Here is a 7,799-nt window from a genome sequence, read left to right as displayed (position 1 = left end):
ACCCCTCCAGAGAGCTGGTTTTGGGGTCCTTGGCTCCATGTGATGGTTCATGTGACCCATCTTTAGCGCTGGGAGCACAGGGAGCAGCAAAGCATCAGTGCATCCATGGCTGCGCTCCTGCAGCCTGGGGGTGCCGGCTGGGAGCTGGTGCAGGTCCTTGGGAGCTTGGGTACCTGCAGGACTTGTGCAGGATGGCTGGGGCAGGCAGGGCTTGGCCAGACCCTGGGCATAAGTCTCCCCATCCCATGTCCTCCCTGCTGCAATCAACGCTGGGGTCTGGGTCTCATGCACACTCAGGGGCTGCTCTGGGGCTTGCTACTACCCCAGACAAGGCAAGACCAGAGCACATCACAATGCTGCAAGAGACTGTTGCACTGAGACAGGCACCTGCTTGCTGCAGCAGCAGCTGCCCAGGGGAGCTAACCACTGCAAAACCTCCTGGGGAGTTTTCCAAAGCTGTTCCCCTTCCCACATCCCATCTGCTGCCCCATCCCCTACCTGCCCCCCCTGACCCAAAGTCCCCTTCCCAAAATGGAGGCTGACCACCTGGATGCATCTCGACGTGACTTTCTGTCCTCCCTGGACGTGTGCACACACTGCCTGCATCTTTCCTCCAGGATGCACACACTCCTGTGAGCCCCGGGGCAGCTGGGCAAGGTGTTGGCTGTGCAGGGCTTGGCTCAGCCCCAGGTGCTGCTCTGGGGTTGGGGACAGTCCCTAAAGGGCTCCCCCTCTCCCTGCCCGTGCACTGGCCAGGAGCAGGGGGATGGAGGGATCCTATGGGAAGGGTTGGGTGTGTATTGCCCCTAGAGATGGGGGGGAAGGGGGGAAAAAAGGCATGGAGGATGACTTTCTCCTGACCCTGTCCTGGGTCTGGCACCACCAAGCCAGGGCATGGCAATAGGGTGACAATGATGCAGCCTTTGCCATGGGGCATGAGGTCACTCCATCCCAAGGCCTAGGGGACATCCCCCATGGTGGCAGTCATCCCTGCCAGCATCCTCCCAGCACCCTGCAGGATCTGTGCCCATGACCACCGCTGTACGGAGGGCGCAGGGGCCAGCAGGAGCCATGGGACAGAGTGCAGGAGGAGTTGCCCAGCAGGCAGGGCCGGTGAGGGCAGTGAGTCACCACCAGCTTTCCCTGCCCGGGGTGGGACTGCTGCAGCCACCCGGTGTCCCTCTGCGCTTGCTGGTTGCATCAGGCAGCACTAAGCTGTCGACAGGCATGGCAAAACCCACTCCCCTGCCCCAAGGGCTCCTTCCCTAGCACACGAGAAGCTCCTGGCCATGCCAGGAGCCCATCCCCATCTTCAGCAGGCCAGATCAGGCATGGGGCAGGCAGCAGTGGGGCCCCATCCCTTGTGCAGGCACCTGATGACCCCCACCTTGCTCCTTGCAAAAGGATGCAGACAGTTGGGGTGTTTTGGGTCCCCCTGAGGCTGGGCAGCCCCCCGTGCAAGCGTTCCTGCCACACTGTGCATACCCAGACACTGTGTACACATCAGCACCATATGGCAACAGTCCCTGGCACTGGCGCCACCAGCAGGGTACTGAGAAGGATGGGGAAGCAGCTGTGTTTGCCAGGAGGGGCAACTGCCGGCCAGGAGTTGTGGGCCAGCGCCCCAGACGGCGCCAAGCCAGCGCAGCCAGCACCACTGCGTAGGCGTCCTTGTGTCCCTCCAGGAGCACTGCGCCGTCCCTCCGGCGGACCTGGGACACTCCTGTAGGTGGACACTAGGAGAGCTGTAGCCAGGACCCCATCCAGACAGGGCTTGGTCTCCAGCACCTGCCTATGTCAAGGCTTATGCAGTGACCTGAGGGGGCTCTAGGGTCCTCCTGAGCAGGAGACATAGGGCCACCAGCCTGTGGTGTGGCAGCACCCAGCGCATCCCTCCAGATGTGGACATGGCTCAGGTCTGTCCCACCTGCAGGTGCAGGGTGATGTCACCATGGGCAGTGGGGCAATGTCCTCTCTATACCCAGGAAAGGTGCTCTGAGGGGCCCCTGGGGGCTGCAGAGAGGATAGGCAAGGAGGGAAGTATGCCTTGGGGGATGCAGCAGCCACAGACAGGCCACGCTGGGGTGCTGGCCGTCCCACCCAGCCCAGCCTCCAGTGCCTGGCACCCCGTTAGGCGCATGCTGAGCTGCGCTCTCCCTGCCGGTACGTGGCACCGGGGCTGCCGGTCCTTTCCCTAAGGACGCAGCGGGATGAGGACAGTGCCACTCCCTGGTGCAGGGAATGTGGGCCAGGGCTGCCCCAGCCAGTTTCCTTTCGGATGTTGTTAGTAACTCCACACGTGAGTCACAGTGTTTGTGGGTGCTCCTGCCCTGCGCTGGCCCCATGGCACCCCTGGGCGGGCGGCGGGGGCTGTGGCCCCCCTCCCCAGCCTGTCCACAGCCACGTTCCTCCACAACCTGCATGGGAACAGAATCTCCTCCATGCAGCCCTGTGGGGAGGGAAACCTCAGCAGCGGAGTGCTGGAGAGGGCTACAGGCAAGGGTGCAGTGATGGCCCCATCCCAGCACCTGGGGAGGGCTGGTGGCCCTTCTCCATCCCTTCTCCTTGGGCTTCCCCACATCCAGGGGCTCCCAGGAGCAGTGTGACAGCCACCCTGGCAGTGATGAAAGGTGGTGGAGGGGAGGTTTTGTGGCCGGGAGGCTGCTATAAGAGAGCCCGGGACCTTTGATATGCAGAAGCCTCGGGCCCCGCTGATTGCATCAGTGGGTTTAGTGCCCGAGCAGGCACCCAGCCCCCCCCCCAAACCCCGCTATCAGGAGTAGACAAGCTGCTAAAGGGCCCAGCTCCCATTTTAGATGCAAATGACCCTGCAATTGTGGACTTGGAGGGGAGAAGAATCCCAAAATCACCGACGGGTGGAAGCAGACTTGGCTGGAGACAAAAAGGTTCCCAGGCAGCTTGAGTGGCCCCGTAATCGTCCCATTGATGCCTCAGATGCAGGACATTGCTGCCTCAATACCTTCCCGGAACCAGCCCCTTTATGGGAAGTGCAGATTCCCGGAGGAATCTCCCACCATCACCACTGCCAGCCCGGGCTGCCCACATGTCCCCCTGCCTGCCACTAATGTCCTCAGGGCAGGAGGCTCCTGCTCCAGGGCTTGGAGCTTGGCTCTGCTCTCGGCTTTGAAGTGCATCAGATTGGGCTAATGGGAAGGTGCATCCACCAAACTCTCACCCAGGGGAACTGGGGGAGGTGATCCCTCATCCAGGGCAGGGGTGGTCTGCAGGAGGTGACCAGGCATGGCCAGAGCTCCGCCGGTGTCCCCCAAGCTCCAGCATGCCCTAAGCCCCTGTGCCTGCTGTGGCCCCATTTGCACCAGGTGAGCTGGAGCAGACTCACTGGGTCAAACCTGGATTTGGGTCACTTTAGGAGCATCCCAAGTGCTCTGAGCGAGGCTGGGCCACAGTCCCACTGGGATGTGGCAGCCCCTGACACCCTGGGGCAGCAAGGAAGGCTTTCGTCCTCCTCTCAGCATCATTCCAGTGCTACTCTACTGGCCCCAGGACATCTTGTGCCACCCAACATCCCCACCCCATACCTGTCCCCTAAGCTGCTCTGGCTCTTCCCTTGGGCAGAGGGTGGGAGCTGCCCACTGCCCCATGGCTCCTTACCCCCCACCCCTGGGGGGTAAGCCTGTGAGGGTAGGGTCCGCAAAGGGCTTGGTGTGGGGAGTGCCTGGGATGTGGGTCTGGGCACATGGTCCCTTGTCCACTGCCCCAGAGGCAGCCCAAAAACCAGCCCTGAAGAGCGCCCCAGCTCCATGGAGAGTTCCACAGCCCCACAGAGCCTCACTGCGGCCCTGCAGAAACTCCCCCTGCCCCCCAGCAGCCCCAGCCCCAGAGCAGAAGGAAGGATGTGGGGACATGCATGGGGGGCAGCAGTGGGACCAGGGTGGTCTTACAACTCTAAACATATGGAGATCCCCTCTCCAACACCCCTGATTATCCCTACTCCATGGTGTGGGCTCAGCCATGCCTTGGGCCCCCTGCTCCAGCAGCCTCCTCACCCTCACATGTGCCATGAGTTCAGTCAGGCCTCATGCATTCCACATTTCTGTGAGGGGAGATGGCTTTAGGGCCATTGGTCCTGGGAAAATCCCCTGAGTCCCCAGTGCACAGGGTTCCGGGGGGGGCAGGAGAGACTGAACCGCATGGTGGGGAGCAGGGGACCTCGGGGGGTCCTGCACAGTGCCTCACAGTCACCGCCACTTTGCAAAACAAGGAGACAGGCGGTCAGGTGCGCAGGGCATGGCCTCCATGTCCGTCCCTGCAAAACCACACAGCTCCGCTTTGATGTAGGTGGAAAATTCCCTGTTTGGCCAGGAATCTGGGTGGCTGGGACTCTGACACCGGGTATGCTCAGTGAGGAATTAAAAGCGTGTTTTGTTGGAAAGATTTTTTCCTCTCCTGACTGGGGAGGTGACATCTGAACCTTATTTTCCTTTCTGCGCTGGGACATGTGCCAGTGGGGCTGCGTGGTCCCCGGGGAGTCACGGGACACTGCGCCTGCGCCGAGCCCCTTGCTGGCACGTGGGAGGTAGCGGCAGAGCGGGACTGAGGTGTGGCAGGGAAGATGGAGCTGGGGAAAATGGAGGCCGCTAGAGGTTGGGTTTGGGCTTGGGGCTGTTTGCCTGTAGCCTGAACACGCGCCGAGGTTGGGCAGGGAGCCGGCTCGGCTGTGGATTTTAAAGTAGCACCTCATCTGCCAAGGACCCTCCTACTCTGCCACGGGCTGGGTGGATCCTGGCCCCGCTGTGCACCTTGTGCTGCTGGCGAAGTGCTGCACGCCTGGCCGGCTCCGCTCCAGCGCCGCAGCCACTGCGGGGCCGGGAGGCAGGGAGGGGTGTGCTGGCTGCTCCTGCCTCACGCCCAGCTGTGGCCGTGCAACAGCTCAGCTCAGGGACAAGCAGCCAACGGCCACCCCTGGACACTGTCTGGCTGGGGGACACTTATCCCCAGGCATCCTCTGGGCAGGTTGCTGGGCTCCAGCCCCAGCAGCACAGTGTGCTGGAGCAGGTGGAGAGGAGCATCCCCATCTCCCAGCATCGCCCCCCGCAGCTGGGGGTCCCAGGGATCCTTCACCTCAGAGTGGTGGTCTCTGCTTTGGGACCACACTCATGGGATGGCAGTACCCCTTCTACCTGCTTCCTACAGAGCTTAGGGCAGGAGCAAATGGGGGTTGCCACACCAGGGTCACCCAGGGAGAGAGGAGGAGAGTGGGGTGTTCGTGCTGGGGCTGGGAAACCTCAGGCTTCCCCCTAATTCCTCCCCTAGGGCACTTCCCTGCTACTTCACCGCTTGCAAATGGCAACCAGGTCCCCTTGGAAGCAAAACCTTGTGAGAGCCTCCCCTCCCAGGAACCTGCCACCCCGCCAGCCTTGCAGAAAGCTCAGGGATTGAAGGCTGTGACAAGGATCTTCCTCCATCTTTTCGGATGCAGGTGCCACCCTGGGGGACACGGGCAGCCAGGCACAGACTCTGCCAGAGCTGTGGCTCTCACTCGACCGGCTGCGGCTCTGCCAGTGCCGCACACATGTGGGTGAGCTTGTGAGCTTCCTGGGGATCATGCTTATGGCACGAAGCTTCAAAACTTGATCGTTGCTCTGAGGCAGCCCCTCTCCATCCCCAGAAATGGCTGCAGCCCCAGTGAAATGGAGGGCAGGATTTGGGCTCTGGGTCTGCAGCAATCCTTCTTCATCCCTCTCCTGCCTGCCTGGATTTATCTCTGTCCATCCTTGGACCAAAAGCACCCAGAGGTTCCCTCCATCCCCGCTGTCCCCACCACTCCCAGTGCATGCTGGCACCACCAGTACTGCTAGGGTAGGTGAAGCAGCCAGTTCTCTCCAAGTGACTCATGCTGAAATACATGACGTTCACCGTATTTCAGGGCTTTTGGCTTGGATGAGAAAAACATCAGGGCGTAAGAAAGTTTCTTTGCAAGCTGCTCTTAAAACACTGGAGGGGCTTCTCCCACTTGGTCACACTCTACTTTCTTGGGAGAAAAGTAGCATTTTTAATAAAAAATTCTTTTGATTGTTTATAACGTGGAAAACAGACAATTAAGAAAAATGTTTTCTCTTATGTTTTGTTTTATTAAAATAACCCAGAAGACCATCCCAGTCCATCCCAAACAGCTCCCAGCTGCACGCAGTGAGCAGCAAGTGCGTGGCCCTGCAGCCGGACACGCTGCCTTTGCCACCTCCTCCCTCTGCCCCGGCCCCTCTGGCCGAGCCTTCATGTAGGGGGGTCAGGGAGCCATGTGGCTGCTGTGCCTGGTTGCCACCTGCCTGCGGGGCCGTGCCACGGCCATACTGGGCAATGCTGCCTGTCCCGGCGCAGCTCTCCCGGCAGCTCAGCATGGTTTCACTGCTGCGTTTGCTCGCAGGGTTATCTGCTCCGGAGCTGGTGTTGGTTTTGGCACACAGCGCCGGGACCACACCTACTATTTAAATACCACAGCCAAGGGCTCGGAGGGGGAAAAAAAAAAAAAGAGAAAGAAAGAAAACGAATATGAAGTATTTGTTGCGGTTTGGAGATACACACACACATGCACACACAACACAAACACACCAGCCTGGCTCCGGGTCACTGGCAGCCGAGGAAGGAAGACTCCAGCTAAGATTGTCTTCAAAACCACGCTGGCGGCAGAGTCTGCTGAAGGGAAACCCTTTGGGCCAAAATTAGCCCCTGCCGCATGCCAAGCTGGAGCCTGCTCTCTCCTGGGCTGGGGAAGCCGGGGCAGCCCTGGGGCGCAGCTGGGGCCAGGGAGCTGTGCCAGCCCTTCCCGGGTGGCTGCCCTCCCGCTGGGCTGTGAAAAGCTGGGAAAAGAGTGCCAGGGATGGAAATCCCCAGGGAGGCCGCCCTCATGGGGATGGGAGGGTTTTCACTTCGCAGCACCCTGGAATAGCAGGTCCTGTCCTAGAAATGCCCAGCGGGGCGGCAGCACTCGCAGAGGGGCCAGGGTGGCTAGGGACAGAGATGGGCAGCACTGCCACTCAGTGCTGGCATGGCATAAATGGGCACCCAGCAGCTAAGGATGGGCTGGGGCTGCAAAAGAGGAGGATGGGTGTCCCATGGGAGCAGGTGGCTCTGGCTTGGGACCCCCCTTGGGAAGGGGGGACATCCAGGATGGGCTTGGTGACACTGTGACCCTGCCAGTGGGGCTGGCATCATGGTGGATGGGAAGCGGTGCCATTTACCCCCTGTCCCTCCCCAGTTCACTCCGCTGGGGCAGGTCCCACTGCCCCCTTCCCCGGTGTTGCCCCTGGTGAGGTGGCTGCTGGTGTGAAGCCGCAGCAAGGTAGCCCAAGGGGCGCTGGGCCACGCAGCGAGGCCTGCCGAGGTGGCTGGAGCAGGTGGATTACCGGCACCTTCCTTTCCCCAGGCTCCTTCCCAGAGAAGTTTTCCCGATGATCTCACTGGATGCACATTCTAAATTGTTTGGTTGATTGTTTCATCATCAGAGGTGAATTAAAGAGAAGGCGAGTTCCTGTTGCCCCGCTCTGAACCCCTTCACTGCCAGAGCCCCAGAACAAAGGGAGGAATTGGGCTTGGGCTAGGCCAGCTTGTATTCCCATTTGATTATTTCCAACAAGGGAGCAAATCTATTTTGGAGCTGGTATTCCCAGGGGATGAGCTCACCAGTGCAGCACATGAGCAGGGTTAGGGAAAAAAGAAATAATAATACAGCCTTTTGTAACGTGTTGCAAACCCATTTACTACCAGTGAGGCTGGGTAATTACATGCCACTTCCTGAAGCAGAATGAAGCAGCTTTATG

At 60.3% G+C, this 7,799-nt stretch overlaps 1 long non-coding RNA gene across 1 annotated transcript; it reads right to left on the bottom strand.

Annotated features, from left to right (window-relative positions):
* Positions 1 to 6,092: 6,092 nt before the first annotated feature.
* LOC141926822 (uncharacterized) lies at positions 6,093 to 7,278 on the bottom strand. Its single transcript, XR_012624213.1, has 2 exons — positions 6,592 to 7,278; positions 6,093 to 6,487 (listed from the first exon to the last, which is right to left on the bottom strand). It is a non-coding gene; the product is annotated as an uncharacterized LOC141926822 (long non-coding RNA).
* Positions 7,279 to 7,799: the final 521 nt, after the last annotated feature.

Source organism: Strix aluco, chromosome 8 (assembly GCF_031877795.1).
Source record: "Strix aluco isolate bStrAlu1 chromosome 8, bStrAlu1.hap1, whole genome shotgun sequence".
NCBI classification, from domain to species: domain Eukaryota; kingdom Metazoa; phylum Chordata; class Aves; order Strigiformes; family Strigidae; genus Strix; species Strix aluco.
Note: the sequence above shows the minus strand (reverse complement) of the source record. Positions and strands in the feature narration are given on the sequence as shown.